This window comes from Grampus griseus, assembly GCF_964374135.1.
Source record: "Grampus griseus genome assembly, chromosome: 10".
Classification (NCBI taxonomy): domain Eukaryota; kingdom Metazoa; phylum Chordata; class Mammalia; order Artiodactyla; family Delphinidae; genus Grampus; species Grampus griseus.
In genome coordinates this window covers 20,384,507-20,398,714 of record NC_139004.1, presented here as the reverse complement: position 1 = coordinate 20,398,714, position 14,208 = coordinate 20,384,507, and positions in this window count along the sequence as shown.

The following is a 14,208-nucleotide window of genomic DNA, read 5'->3' as shown; positions in this document are numbered from 1 at the left end:
CGTCAAGGAGTACTTCCCAGAACTTCTGCTGCCAGTGTCCTTGTCCTCACAGTGAGCCACAGCCGCCCCCCATCTCTGCAGAAGACCTTCCAACACCAGCAGGTAGGTCTGGTTCTGTCTCCCCTGGGGTCACTGCTCCTTCCCCTGCGTTCCGATGCACACACTACTTTGTGTGTGCCCTCCAAGAGTGGAGTCTCTGTTTCCCCCAGTCTTTTCAGAGTCCTGCAATCAAATCCCACTAGCCTTCAAAGTCTGATTCTCTAGGAATTCCTTCTCCCCTTGCCCAACCCCCAGGTTCAGAAAGCTGATGTGGGGCTCAGAACCTTCACTCCAGTGGGTAGACTTCTGTGGTATAAGTGTTCTCCAGTTTGTGAGTCACCCACCCAGCAGTTATGGGCTTTGATTTTATTGTGATTGTGCCCCTCCTACCATCTCATTGTGGCTTCTCCTTTGTCTTGGGATGTGGGTTATCTTTTTTGGTGAGTTCCAGTGTCTTCCTGTCGATGACTGTTCAGCAGTTAGTTGTGATTCTCATGTTCTCACAAGAGGGAGTGAGAGCACATCCTTCTACTCCGCCATCTTATTTCCAGGAATTGTACAATGACTTACTTTCATTTTCTTTGTATCCAAATATCTGTCATGGCACTAGGTAGATAATGTTCAGATACTTTGCATTCTCTCATACAGAGATTTCCTTCTGGGAAAATTATCCAAACTCTTGACAGAGAAGAGAGCCATTAGGAAGGTATTTAAAGATACTGGATCAGCAGGAGTCATCTTTAAGACTGTCTCACTTGAAAGGTTTTCCTGCCTGGGAATGGAGTGATGGGAGCAGGGGTGAAAGAACCGAAGGTGATTTACTTGAATCCCTGACTATCCAACCAGAGAACTCAGTAAAGCAAATACAAAGAAGCTAGAATTAACTTGAGATAAATTATGCAATTTATAGATTAATTTAGCCCCTTCCACAGAGATTCTGATTTAAATGGTCTGCAGGAGGACTCTGCATTGATACTTTTTAAAAGCTCCCCTAGAGATTATATCAGAACCAACAAGTAGTCTTTTTTCTCTAAGTTTCCTGCTGCTTATATTTTGGTCATTTTATTCTTTGGGTAGGGCTGCTCTGAAGAACAATCTGGAAAAGGAAAAGACTTCTAAGGAATTAATATTATTTTTTATTAATAGCCCAACTCTTTCAAAAAAAAGATTAGAATTTACATTGTATGTCACTCTGGTAAATTTTAACAACTGATGGCTGAAACTAAGGGCTTCAATGAGTTGTTTTTCTTTTTTAATCCCTGCTGATTTCATTTTCTCCTGCAGTCATTTCCTGCTTTCCTCATTAGCATAGCTAATTGACGGTTAGTTGTACAAGAGACATCAGTGGTGTCTAATTTGAAGCATTGCTATTTAACCCTGATGCATGCATTAAACTTTGAGTTAGAGTATCTGCGTCTTTTTACAAACTCAGAATGATATTTCTAGCTGGAAATATAAACAATGCTTTTCTTAATATCATCACCCAGTAGTTATTAAACATTCAAACATGGGAGACACCTCACAGACTATATAGTAGACCTTAGGATTCAAAGAGATTTGCTTGGTTTGATGCTACACCAACTCCAGAGGGCAAAGAAAGTCGACTAGAAGAAATCAGACAATGTTTATCATAAGAAAATGCTGGAAGTAGAGTTAATGCCTTTTTAAAAATATACCTTTTATTGTTTCTTTGGTAATCACATGAATAATACAGATCATTAAATAATAAAGATCAGAAAATTCAAAAGAAATATGTTCTCCCATAATTTCACCACCCAGAGATATCCAAGAATAATAAGATATTAGTGTATATCCTTCCAGTCTTTTTTTTATATGCACAAAAATTGGATTATACTGCTCTGTTTCACTTACTATTATGAACACCTCTCCATGTCATTGAATTTTCTTCAGTGACATCATTGTAAGGGTGGGATTGCCATAATGTATTTAACTAGTGTCCTCTTTTTGGACTTTTAAATTATCTCTAGGTTTTCAGTATCATAGTGCTGTGAGAGCTAAATATTTGCACACTCTCATAATTATTTCTCTAAAATTCTAAATGCAGAAGTTCTGGACTGAACAACACATAGCATTTTAAGTCTTCAAAACACATTGTTAAAAAGACCTCCTCCATCTTAATTTTACCAATTTATTCTGCCATTAGCAGTGGAAAAGTGTATTCCCCCCCACATTAACAATAAAAGCAGATATCTTTAAATGGGATTAATTTTAAGTAGTAGTTAATAGTTATTTTATCGTGAATGTTTCAGGTAGTTTAGGATTTATTAAGAGGTGGGCTATGTGTTAAAGTCTGTCATACTCAAATGGCTGATCAGAATCTCTATGCTGTCTCCCTGCGCCTTAACACATAGTTTCTGTCACAGTGTCTTGCAAACACTGGCTAATATTTCTATATTGCACCAATAATACCACTTAGTTTTATTATATTTTACTAAATTATGGAAGGAGACTTTGATAGCCTATAAAAAATCTTGGAAATAGAATGGAGAAAATACAAGAGACATTTAACAAGGACCTAGAAGAACTAAAGAGCAAGCAAACAATGATGAACAACACAATAAATGCAATTAAAAATTCTCTAGAAAAAAAAAATTCTCTAGAAGGAATCAATAGCAGAATAACTGAGGCAGAAGAACGGATAAGTGACCTGGAAGATAAAATAGTGGAAATAACTATCACAGAGCAGAATAAAAAAAAACAATGAAAAGAATTGAGGACAGTCTCAGAGACCTCTGGGACAACATTAAACACACCAACATTCGAATTATAGGGGTCCCAGAAGGAGAAGAGAAAAAGCAAGGGACTGAGAAAGTATTTGAGGAGATTATAGCTGAAAATTTCCCTAATATGTGAAAGGAAATAGTAAATCAAGTCCAGGAAGCACAGAGAGTCCCATACAAGATAAATCCAAGGAGAAACATGCCAAGACACATATTAAACTGTGAAAAATAAAATACAAAGTAAAAAATATTAAAAGCAGCAAGGGAAAAACAACAAATAACATACAAGGGAATCCCCATAAGGTTAACAGCTGATCTTTCAGCAGAAAGTCTGCAACCCAGAAGGGAGTGGCAGGACATATTTAAAGTGATGAAAGGGGAAAACCTACAAGCAAGATTACTCTACCCAGCAAGGATCTCATTTAGATTTGATGGAGAAATTAAAGCCTTTACAGACAAGCAAAAGCTAAGAGAATTCAGCACCACCAAAGCAGTTTTACAACAAATGCTAAAGGAACTTCTCTAGGCAGGAAACACAAGAGAAGGAAAAAACCTGCAATAACAAACCCAAAACAATTAAGAAAATGGTAATAGGAACATACATATCAATAATTACCTTAAATGGAAATGGATTAAATGCTCCAAACAAAAGACATAGACTGGCTGAATAGATACAAGAATAAGACCCATATATTGGCTATCTACACGAGACCCACTTCAGACCTAGGGACACATACAGACTAAAAGTGAGGGGATGGAAAAAGATATTCCGTGCAAATGGAAATCAAAAGAAAGCTGGAGTAGCAATTCTCATATCAGACAAAATCGACTTTAAAATAAAGACTATTACAAGAGACAAAGAAGGGCAATACATAATAATCAAGGGATCAATCCAAGAAGAAGATTTAACAATTGTAAATATCTATGCACTCAACTTAGGAGCACCTCAATACATAAGGCAAATGCTAACAACCATAAAAGGGGAAATTGACAGTAACACAGTCATAGTAGGGGATTTTAACACCCCACTTTCACCACTGGACAGATCATACAAACTGAAAATAAATAAGGAAACACAAGCTATAAATGACACATTAAACAAGATGGACTTAATTGATATTTATAGGACATTCCATCCAAAAACAACAGAATACAGTTTCTTCTCAAGTTCTCATGGACCATTCTCCAGGATGGATCATATCTTGGGTCACAAATCAAGCCTTGGTAAATTTAAGAAAATTGAAATCATATGAAGTATCTTTTCCGATCACAATGCTGTGAAACTAGATATCAATTACACGAAAAAAACTGTAAAAAATACAAACACATGGAGGCTAAACAATACACTACTAAATAACCAAGAGATCATTGAAGAAATCAAAGAGGAAATCAAAAAATACCTAGAGATAGGGAGGAAGACGCAAGAGGGAAGACATATGGGAACATATGTTTATGTATGACTGATTCACTTTGTTATAAAGCAGAAACTAACACACCATTGTAAAGCAATTATACCCCAATAAAGATGTTAAAAAAAAAAATACCTAGAAACAAATGACAATGAAAGCACGATGACCCAAAACCTGCAGGATGCAGCAAAAGCAGTTCTAAGATGGAAGTTTATAGCAGTACAATCCTACCTCAAGAAACAAGAAACATCTCAAATAAACAACCTAACCTTACACCCAAAGCAATTAGAGAAAGAAGAACAAAAATATCCAAAGTTAGCAGAAGGAAAGAAATCATAAAGATCAGATGAGAAATAAATGAAAAAGAAATGAAGGAAACAATAACAAACATCAATAAAACTAAAAGCTGGTTCTTTGAGAAGATAAACAAAATTGATAAACCATTAGCCAGACTCATCAAGAAAAAAAGGGAGAGGACTCAAATCAATAGAACTGGAAATGAAAAAGGAGAAGTTACAAAAGACACTGCAGAAATACAAAGGATCATGAGAGATTACTACAAGCAACTCTATGCCAATAAAATGGACAACCTGGAAGAAATGGACAAATCTTTAGAAAGGTATAACTTTCCAAGACCGAACCAGGAAGAAATAGAAAATATAAACAAATGAATCACAAGCACTGAAATTGAGACTGTGATTAAAAATCTTCCAGCAAACAAAAGCCCAGGACCAGATGGCTTCACAGGCGAATTCTATCAAACATTTAGAGAAGAGCTGACACCTATCCTTCTCAAACTCTTCCAAAATATAGCAGAGGGAGGAACACTCCCAAACTCATTCTACGAGGCCACCATCGCCCTGATACCAAAACCAGACAAAGATGTCACAAAAAAAGAAAACTACAGGCCAATATCACTGATGAACATAGATGCAAAAATCCTCAACAAAAGACTAGCAAACAGAATCCAACAGCACATTAAAAGGATCATACACCATGATTAAGTGGGGTTTATCCCAGGAATGCAAGGATTCTTCAATAGACATAAATCAATCAATGTGGTACACCATATTAACAAACTGAAGGATAAAAACCATATGACAAGCTCAATAGATGCAGAAAAAGCTGTCAACAAAATTCAACACCCATTTATTATAAAAACCCTCTAGAATGTAGGCATAGAGGGAACTTAACGTAATAAAGGCCATGTATGACAAACCCACAGCCAACATTGTTCTCAATGGTGAACAACTGAAACCATTTCCACTAAGATCAGGAAGAAGACAAGGTTGCCCACACTCACCACTATTATTCAACATAGTTTTGGAAGTTCTAGCCACAGCAATCAGAGAAGAAAAAGAAATAAAAGGAATACAAATCAGAAAAGAAGTAAAGCTGTCACTGTTTTCAGGTGGCATGATACTGTATGTAGAGAATCCTAAAGATGCTACCAGAAAACTACTAGAGATAATCAATGAATTTGGTAAAGTAGCAGGATACAAAATTAATGCACAGAAATCTCTTGCATTCCTATACACTAATGATGAAAACTCTGAAACAAAATAAGGAAACTCCCATTTACCACTGCAACAAAATGAATAAAATACCTAGGAATAAACCTACCTAAGTAGACAGAAGACCTGTATGCAGAAAGCTATAAGACACTGATGAAGGAAATTAAAGATGATACAGACAGATGGAGAGAGAAACCATGTTCTTGGGTTAGAAGAATCAACATTGTGAAAATGACTATACTACCCAAAGCAATCTACAGATTCAATGTAATCCCTATCAAACTACCAATGGCATTTTTCACAGAACTAGAACAAAAAATTTCACAATTTGTATGGAAACACAAAAGACCCCGAATAGCCAAAGTAATCTTGAGAACGAAAAACAGAGCTGGAGGAATCAGGCTCCCTGACTTCAGACTATACTACAAAGCTACAGTAATCAAGACACTATGATACTGGCACAGAAACAGAAATATAGATCAATGGAACAGGATAGAAAGCCCAGAGATAAACCTATGCACATATGGTCACCTTATCTTTGATAAAGGAGGCAAGAATACAGAGTGGAGAAAAGACAGCCTCTTCAATAAGTGGTGCTGGGAAAACTGGACAGCTACATGTAAAAAGAATGAAATTAGAACACTCCCTAACACCGTACACAAAAATAAACTCAACATGGATTAAAGACCTAAATGTAAGGCCATACACTATCAATCTCTTAGAGGAAAACCTAGGCAGAACACTCTATGACATAAATCACAGCAAGACCCTTTTTGACCCACCTCCTAGAGAAATGGAAATAAAAACCCAAATAAACAAATGGCACCTAATGAAATTTAAAAGCTTTTGCACAGCAAAGGAAACTGTAAACAAGACCAAAAAACAACTGTCAGAATGGGAGCAAATATTTGCAAACAAAGCAACTGACAAAGGATTAATCCAAAACAAAAAACCCAATCCAGAAATGGGCAGAAGACCTAAATAGACATTTCTCCAAAGCAGATATACAGATTGCCAAAAAACACATGAAAGGATGCTCAACATCACTAGTCATTAGAGAAATGCAAATCAAAACTACAATGAGGTATCACCTCACACCGGTAAGAATGGCCATCATCAGAAAATCTACAAACAGTAAATGCTGGAGAGGGTGTGGAGAAAAGGGAATCCTCTTACACTGCTGGTGGGAATGTAAATTGATACAGCCACTATGGAGAACAGTATGGAAGTTCCTTTAAAAACTAAAATTAGAACTACCATACGACCCAGCAATCCCACTACTGGGTATATACCCTGAGAAAACCATAATTCAAAAAGAGTCATGTACCACAATTTTCATTGCAGCTCTGTTTACAATAGCCGGGACATGGAAGCAACCTCTGTGTCCATAGACAGATGAATGGATAAAGAAGATGTGGCACATATATACAGTGGAATATTACTCAGCCATAAAAAGAAATGAAATTGTGTTATTTGTAGTGAGGTGGGTGGACCTAGAGTCTGTCATACAGAGTGAAGTAAGTCAGAAAGAAAATACCGTATGCTAACACATATATATGGAATCTAAAAAAAAAAAAAAGGTTCTGAAGAACCTCGGGGCAGGACAGGAATAAAGACGCAGACGTAGAGAATGGACTTGAGGACACGGGGAGGGGGAAGGGTAAGCTGGGACAAAGTGAGAGAGTGGCATTGAGATATATACACTACCAAATGTAAAACAGATAGCTAGTGAGAAGCAGCCGCATAGCACAGGGAGATCAGCTCGGTGCTTTGTGACCACCTAGAGGGATGCGATAGGGAGAGTGGGAGGGAGACGCAAGAGGGAGGGGATGTCGGGATATATGTATATGTATAGCTGATTCACTTTGTTATACAGCAGAAACTAACACAACACTGTAAAGCAATTATACTCCAATAAAGATGTTAAAAAAAAAGAGCGTTTGCCAACATTAATTCTATTCTGTATCATTAGTCTTTTTTTTTTCACGCAGGCTCAGCAGCCATGGCTCACGGACCCAGCCGCTCCGCGGCATGTGGGATCTTCCCGGACCGGGTCACGAACCCGTGTCCCCTGCATCGGCAGGCGGACTCTCAACCACTGCACCACCAGGGAAGCCCTATCATTAGTCTTTATTGTTTCTCAGTTCTCTAAAGACAGAAGGTGGACGCATCAGGATGTGATGTTAAGCCTTTCTCACGAGTGGTCTGGGTTCATAGAGCTCTTTAAAATGGCCAATTTATTCCTAGGTTGTCCATAAGGAAAACTTGGCCTATTGAAAGCCCTTAGGGCCCTAGGAACCCACCTTCATTCAAGAAGTCAATTTGGTTCAATTTTCTAAATGTTTGTTGCCTGCCCAGTGAATACCAGGCGCTGAGCAAGATTGTGCAGGGCAGTCTGGGACAGTGGCTAGCAGCAGGTAATCGGTACTAAACTCAAAATAGACGACCTGAGGCTTGTGGCCCAGGAGCTAGGGTCTCAAGGAGGAGTAACCAGTAGAAGCAGGTGTAGCATATATGACTTACTCATTGGTGAAATCTCTGCAAAAACATTAATTCTTTTAACTTAGCATATTAATCATTGATTATTTTTTGTCTACAAACAGCATGTAATATAAGTGAGGTTTCCAATAATGAATCACAAGATCCAAGTTAATTACATAAAACGATAAACCTTTCTGTAGTGAGACAGTGGTCACTGAAACTCTTCTTCTTTACGGGATGACTTAGAACTCCTTTTCAGCTCTGCTGCTGCTGCCAGGCCTTTCTCTACTCAGCACTGCGTATGTCATGCTCTGTGTTCTATCCAGGGCTCCCTTCCAGGGTAACATTCTTTTTACTCTCTTCCAGCAAAGGTCTGCCTGGTATCTGCCTCAGAGCTGACCCAAAAGAAACTTGGCAATGGAGGTAAGTCCCATCTTTTCATCCGAACTGCGACTTCTCCATGGTGGTTTTTCTCAGTTATCTATTGCCGGGTAACAAATCACTCCAAAACTTAGAGAAGCAATCATTTAATTGCTTATAATTCTTCTGTGTGGCCTTGGGCCCCGCAAAAGAGGCTTACTGCTGCTCCTGGTGGCATCACCCTGATTGGGCCTGAAAGGTCCAACAAGTGGCCTCCCTCACATGGCTGGTAGTTGGAACTGTCAGCCAGGAGCTCAGCTGGGAGTGCTTACAGATATCCCTCCGTTCTCCTCCACGTGGCTCACTTGGGCTTCTCCTAGCATGGTACCTGGGCTCACAGAGGGAGCGTCCCAAGAGACAAATACAGCAGCTGCAGATCCTTTAAGGCCCAGCTTTATAAGTTAGGTAGCATCATTATTGCCATATTCCATTTGTCAAAACAGGGTGAGAGCCCCGCCCAGACTCTGCATTTCAAAGGGAGGCGTTGTAAAAAAAAATTTGCACCTGCCTTTAATCCTCTTTAATCTTTCTGACTTTGAAAAAATGCCTGTTCCTTTAAAAATAAATTCCTGCGTTTGTCTTGTGGATTCTCTTCCTTTCTCAATATGTGTATATTTTTGACATTCATTTTTAAGTCCCCTTCAGATGGCTTATTATCACTGCTGGTGAGTTTCCTTGTTGCTTTATAAGTTTTTCCCGTGAGCTCACCTTGATGGGAGTCCCATGCAAGCCCCCTATTTTGTGGAGGCAGTCTTTTACAGCCCAACGAGGAAGCATTTTTCTTATACTCATACACAGAAAGGACAACCCCTTTCTGGCTCCTGGGTTTTTGGTGTGAGGTGTTAGGATAAGAGGGAGGGCTTCCCACATCAGCTCAGTCCATTATCTTAGTCTGAAGTTCTTGTGATGATCTATTTCCAATGACAACAAAATCTCTCTTTTACAACCTGGCCTCTGCCAGTGGTTTGCAGTTCCTTTTCAGATTTAAAATCACACCTCAGAATGGTAGCAATTAATTTTAAAAGTTAACAGTGATTTCTTCTCTAGGATGAGAAAACCAGTAACACTCTTCAGTTAAATAGATAATGATGTAGCCAGTGTCTGTGACATAAGTGGCAAATATTTTTCCCAGTTTACCATTTATTTTTTGACTTTCCTCATGGACATGTTTGACACACAGATTTTTTTTTTTATGTTATTAAGAATTGGAGTTGTCAGATTTTTCTTTTATGTCTTTGGTTTGGTGAGAAAGGAAGGTTTTAATCATTCTAATTATTTTTATCAGTGTCTTTACTATTGGATCACCTTCCCGTTTACCGACTGTACATAATTTTGCAATTTTATTACTTCTTGTAAGTAATACGGTTATTTCTAGTACATGATGTATGGCTATTAGCATAACTGATGCCCTCTAGGGCCTGTACAGTTCCTTCCATCCTTTTGCTGACTCTACCCAGGACTGTTCTGTGCGATAAATCACTTCTCTATCATCAAGAGCTTTGTAGTTAATAGATATTGTTTAATAATCATTAGGACCAGGTGGCCGCTATGCTCAGCTAGTCCCCAATGATGAAGAACTCTGCTGTTGTATTCCTGGCACCTGCAAGACTATTTACCCATTCATAAATCTGGACTTCAGGAATGCTCTTCCTGTTTCCAAGCGGCATACCCCCATACCTTAGGTTAACTATAAGGTTGTCCCAATGATTCATCAAGAGAGTCAGCAATGGCTTCAGAGACCTTAATTGCTCCATACTTACTATAGTCACATAGTAGCCCCTATGGCTGATTTAGTCAGGATTCATTTTGTTGAAAGAAACCACCACAGTGAAACTAGCTTAGGTAAAAGAGGTTTATTGTAGGATATATAAGACTATCACAGGGATGGCGCACAAGCAAGACCCATGTGTTTCATGGATATTGGAAGGTCGTCAGGCCCTTTCTGCCCTTTCTCCTCTGAGTTGCTTAGTTCTTGTCTGCTCTTGGCCACCTCTCTTGCATAATCCCTCTCCCCCCCCTCTCCCTCCCACACCCCAAGTCTCTGAGCACAGCTGCTTCTCTTCTGAATGCATATGACCCTCTGGCCCACAAATGGTGGTCACAGCATCCATGTCTCTGTGACCTTCTCTTTCAGGAAGTGGAAAATTTTGTAAAGGACAGATAGTAAATATTTTAGACTTTCTGGACCCATAGATCTCTGTTGCAAGCATGGACAGTCATAGATAAGATGTAAACTAGTGGGTGTTGCCAGATTGGGCTGATGGGCAATAGTTTGCCAACCCCTGAACTAATTCTTCTTTACTTTTCCAAATTATTTGGAGAGAGAGAACCTGGTGGGTTCCCTGTGGGTCAGATGTTCACTCCTGATTCAGTCATTTAGGGAAGAAGGTCTAGGTTTGCCCTTCTGGGATTATGGGCTGGGAAGACAGATCTTTCTAGCAGAGTAGCTCAACTTTGTTATCTGTGAATTGGGGTAGAGCGAGTTTGCAGGTCTCACTTCCAGACTCCAGTATGATTATGGATGAGGAAAATTTCCTAAATGCTGGGGCATCCTGGGTCCACAGTGAACTCCGTAGGAAAAATAAGCAGTTCCTATTCTAAAATGCCCAGATCCCCATGATAGTGGCCCAGACCCCTCCCTGGTTAGAGCTTCCACCTGTACAGCATAAGGAATGAAGTCTCTGTTGCAGGGATACAGGGGTTTTTTTGGGTTTTGTTTTTGATTGAGTTGTCACGTGTCACTCCCTCTGATGTAACCTAAAAACAAACCATGAGATGTTCTACTTTAATAAAATAGCTGTGCCCTGCTCCGTCCTATGTCATCCTTAAGCCAGTGTTGGGATGGAATGAGCTGAGGCTCAGGAATGGGGATGGTGGTGGTAAAAAAGGAACACTTTTCCGTATCGATACATCCACAGGTCCTTTTTGTGCACCGCTTCACTTTTTAAAAAATTCTTATTCAATTTTTATAGTAACCCTAACTGGAAGATAATCAGTACCCCTAATTTTCAGGTGAGGAAACTCCTCCGTGGATTTAGATCCAGCAGTTAGGTGGCATGGCTGGGGGTTGGGGGAAACCACCGACGTTGCTTTCCCACTCACCCCTCCTTCCCACTTGTAGGACAAGCGTAGTGCATATCACATCTCTGCTCCCAGGCTCTACCTATGTCCCTGCTCCCTATAGCCCCTCATTTCTTTACACCCTCTGTGTTCTGGACTCTGCGCCACACTCACCTCATGCCATGACGGCCACCTCATCAGCAAGAAGAGCCAGCACAGTGGTTCCGTCAGACAAGGACTGGCCACGCTGCATTCCCAGCTCCCAGAGCCCAGGACCTGGACTGTGCCGAGAGTAGGTGAGAGGGCTGTTAGGCACACGGAGCTGTCTCGATGCCCAGTTTACTCAGGACACCTTCCATATGTGGAAGAAAAGCCGAGTCACTTCTTCCAGACCCCACAGACTAGCTAGCAGTGGTCCCTGTGCCAACGAAAAGTCAGGTGCCCGGGATGCTCTACCAACATGGTGCTGCCCTTCCTGCTCTCTTTCCTGCTCACTCATGGCTGTGGGTCTGGAAAGTCAAGAGGAGAAACTACCTACACTGTGCTTTTTAATTTTTTTAAAAGACCATATACATTCGTAGCCTTTTCTCCAGGTCTTTCTCCGCTTATGAAACAATCTAGGCTGAACAGCTTCGGCACCTCCCCCCGCCCGACCCCCCGACCCGACCACCACCACCAAGCTGTCTGCACTTGATAACAAAAAGGGATGAGGCTGAGCCTGTGGGGCTGGAGGTGGGGAAGAAATCGAAGGCTAGCTCCTCTGATTGCCGCCTGCATGCCTTAGATAGCCCAGCCGCTTCCTTGACTTTTCCTGGGGAGGGAGTTGGAAGCTAATAATGCCCCTTCCCTGCAGGTAATTGGCATTAAAGCTACAATCAGTGCTTTTACCAGATTGGCTGCTCTGGGCTCCTGGGGCTCTGATTGTAATGAAATAACCCCTTTTCTGGAGTGGGACCTTGCTCCCTCCACCTCTCCGCAGTGTGGTCTCGCTGCAGAGGGAATACTGGAGGATCCAGCATTATTAGTTAATACCAGGCAAGGAGGGGCTTTTTTTCTGGAAAAAGACAGGATGCCCTATTCGCATCAGCATAGTGGGGCAAACCGTGGGGCTTACGCAGCCACGCACTTTCCCATCACTCACAAGCCTTCATCTCCTGCCTCCCAGAGCTCCGGACTGGAAATCAGGAGATGCGCTCTTCCCCTTGGTGAGGTAGCTTAGCGCTAAGGAGTAAGCGATTTTGGCGATACACTGGATCACAAACTATGTGAGCTTGGGTAAGTTACTCAACTTCTTTAAACCTTGAATTCCTTATTTGTAAATGGGGATGGTAATGCTATCTACTTCACAGGGTTGCTCTGAGGGTTAAATCAGGGGTAACGTGTGTAAAATGCCTGGCATGTTGCCAAACTCAATTAATGTTTACAATTCTTATTATCATCTTCTCCTTCTTTCTGGAGGAATTTCAGAAGGGCCCTAACTGTTTTCTTTCTCAGTTTCTTCACCTACAAATTGTGAATATCTGTGCATTTGGAAACATTTAACAAATACCAGAAGCTTTTGAGTACCAAGACCATCATATTGGCATAGAGCATAGAGGGTAACAAGAAAACAGAGGCGGGGAGGCCAGTGGGAAGAGGAAGTTACTGTGGATAAGAGAGGGGGGAAAAAGATGAAATGGAAAGAAATGAAACAGCAAACTCAAGCTAAAGGGATTAATGCCCCTCAATCAACCCCAGCAACTTTGAAAGGTTCCCAAGAGGCTTAAGCTCTCTGGGGCAGCTCCAGGTTGGGCAGCTCTGGTAATGACGGACCAGGTGTGGTTTCCAAGGAGAGAGGAGACTCATAGGCTAGTGTTTGGCACACAGCAGATACTCCGTAAATATTTGTTAATGGTTAACGAAGAGATCACAGCCCAGTTTTTCAAGGTGGAAAAGAGAGATGGCAGTGGCACCAGGGAGAAGCTGAGAGAGAATTTCTGGATGTTTCCAGAACCCAATTTATGCAACCTCTGCTACTGGAAGATGAGTTTGCTTTCCTAGAGCAAACTCCCCCCAAAGGGCATCATCCGTCAGGCCAGGAGGCTGAATGAGAAGAGCAGGTTCCTCTAGTCTCCCAGCCGTCCTGGGAAAAAGAATAGAATGCTGCAGTGATTGCAGGGGAGGAAAACCCCGTTTGCAAGGACTGGGTTTACAGTCCCAGGAGGTTTTAGAGGCGCTCTGAGGCTAACCCAATGAGTATTTATGAATTATAAATATGTTCTGTTAAATAAGCTCAACTACTTTAAATTCATTTTGTTCAAAACTGTCACTGATTGGGCTCATTAGAAAGCCATCTCCGGGCTGGAGACTGGCGTGTAGGAGGGTTATTGAGAAGTGTTCTTGGGATCAAAGGAAGGAAGGCACCAGGTTGGGGCAGAGGGAGAAACTGAGCTGTGATGCTGTCTCAGTGAAGGCCTCAGCCCACCCTGTGGAGGGTTCTGAAGATGGGGTCACTTTTTCACAGCTGTTGTGAGCTGGAGTGAGGGGCTGGGCCTTCATCAGCCA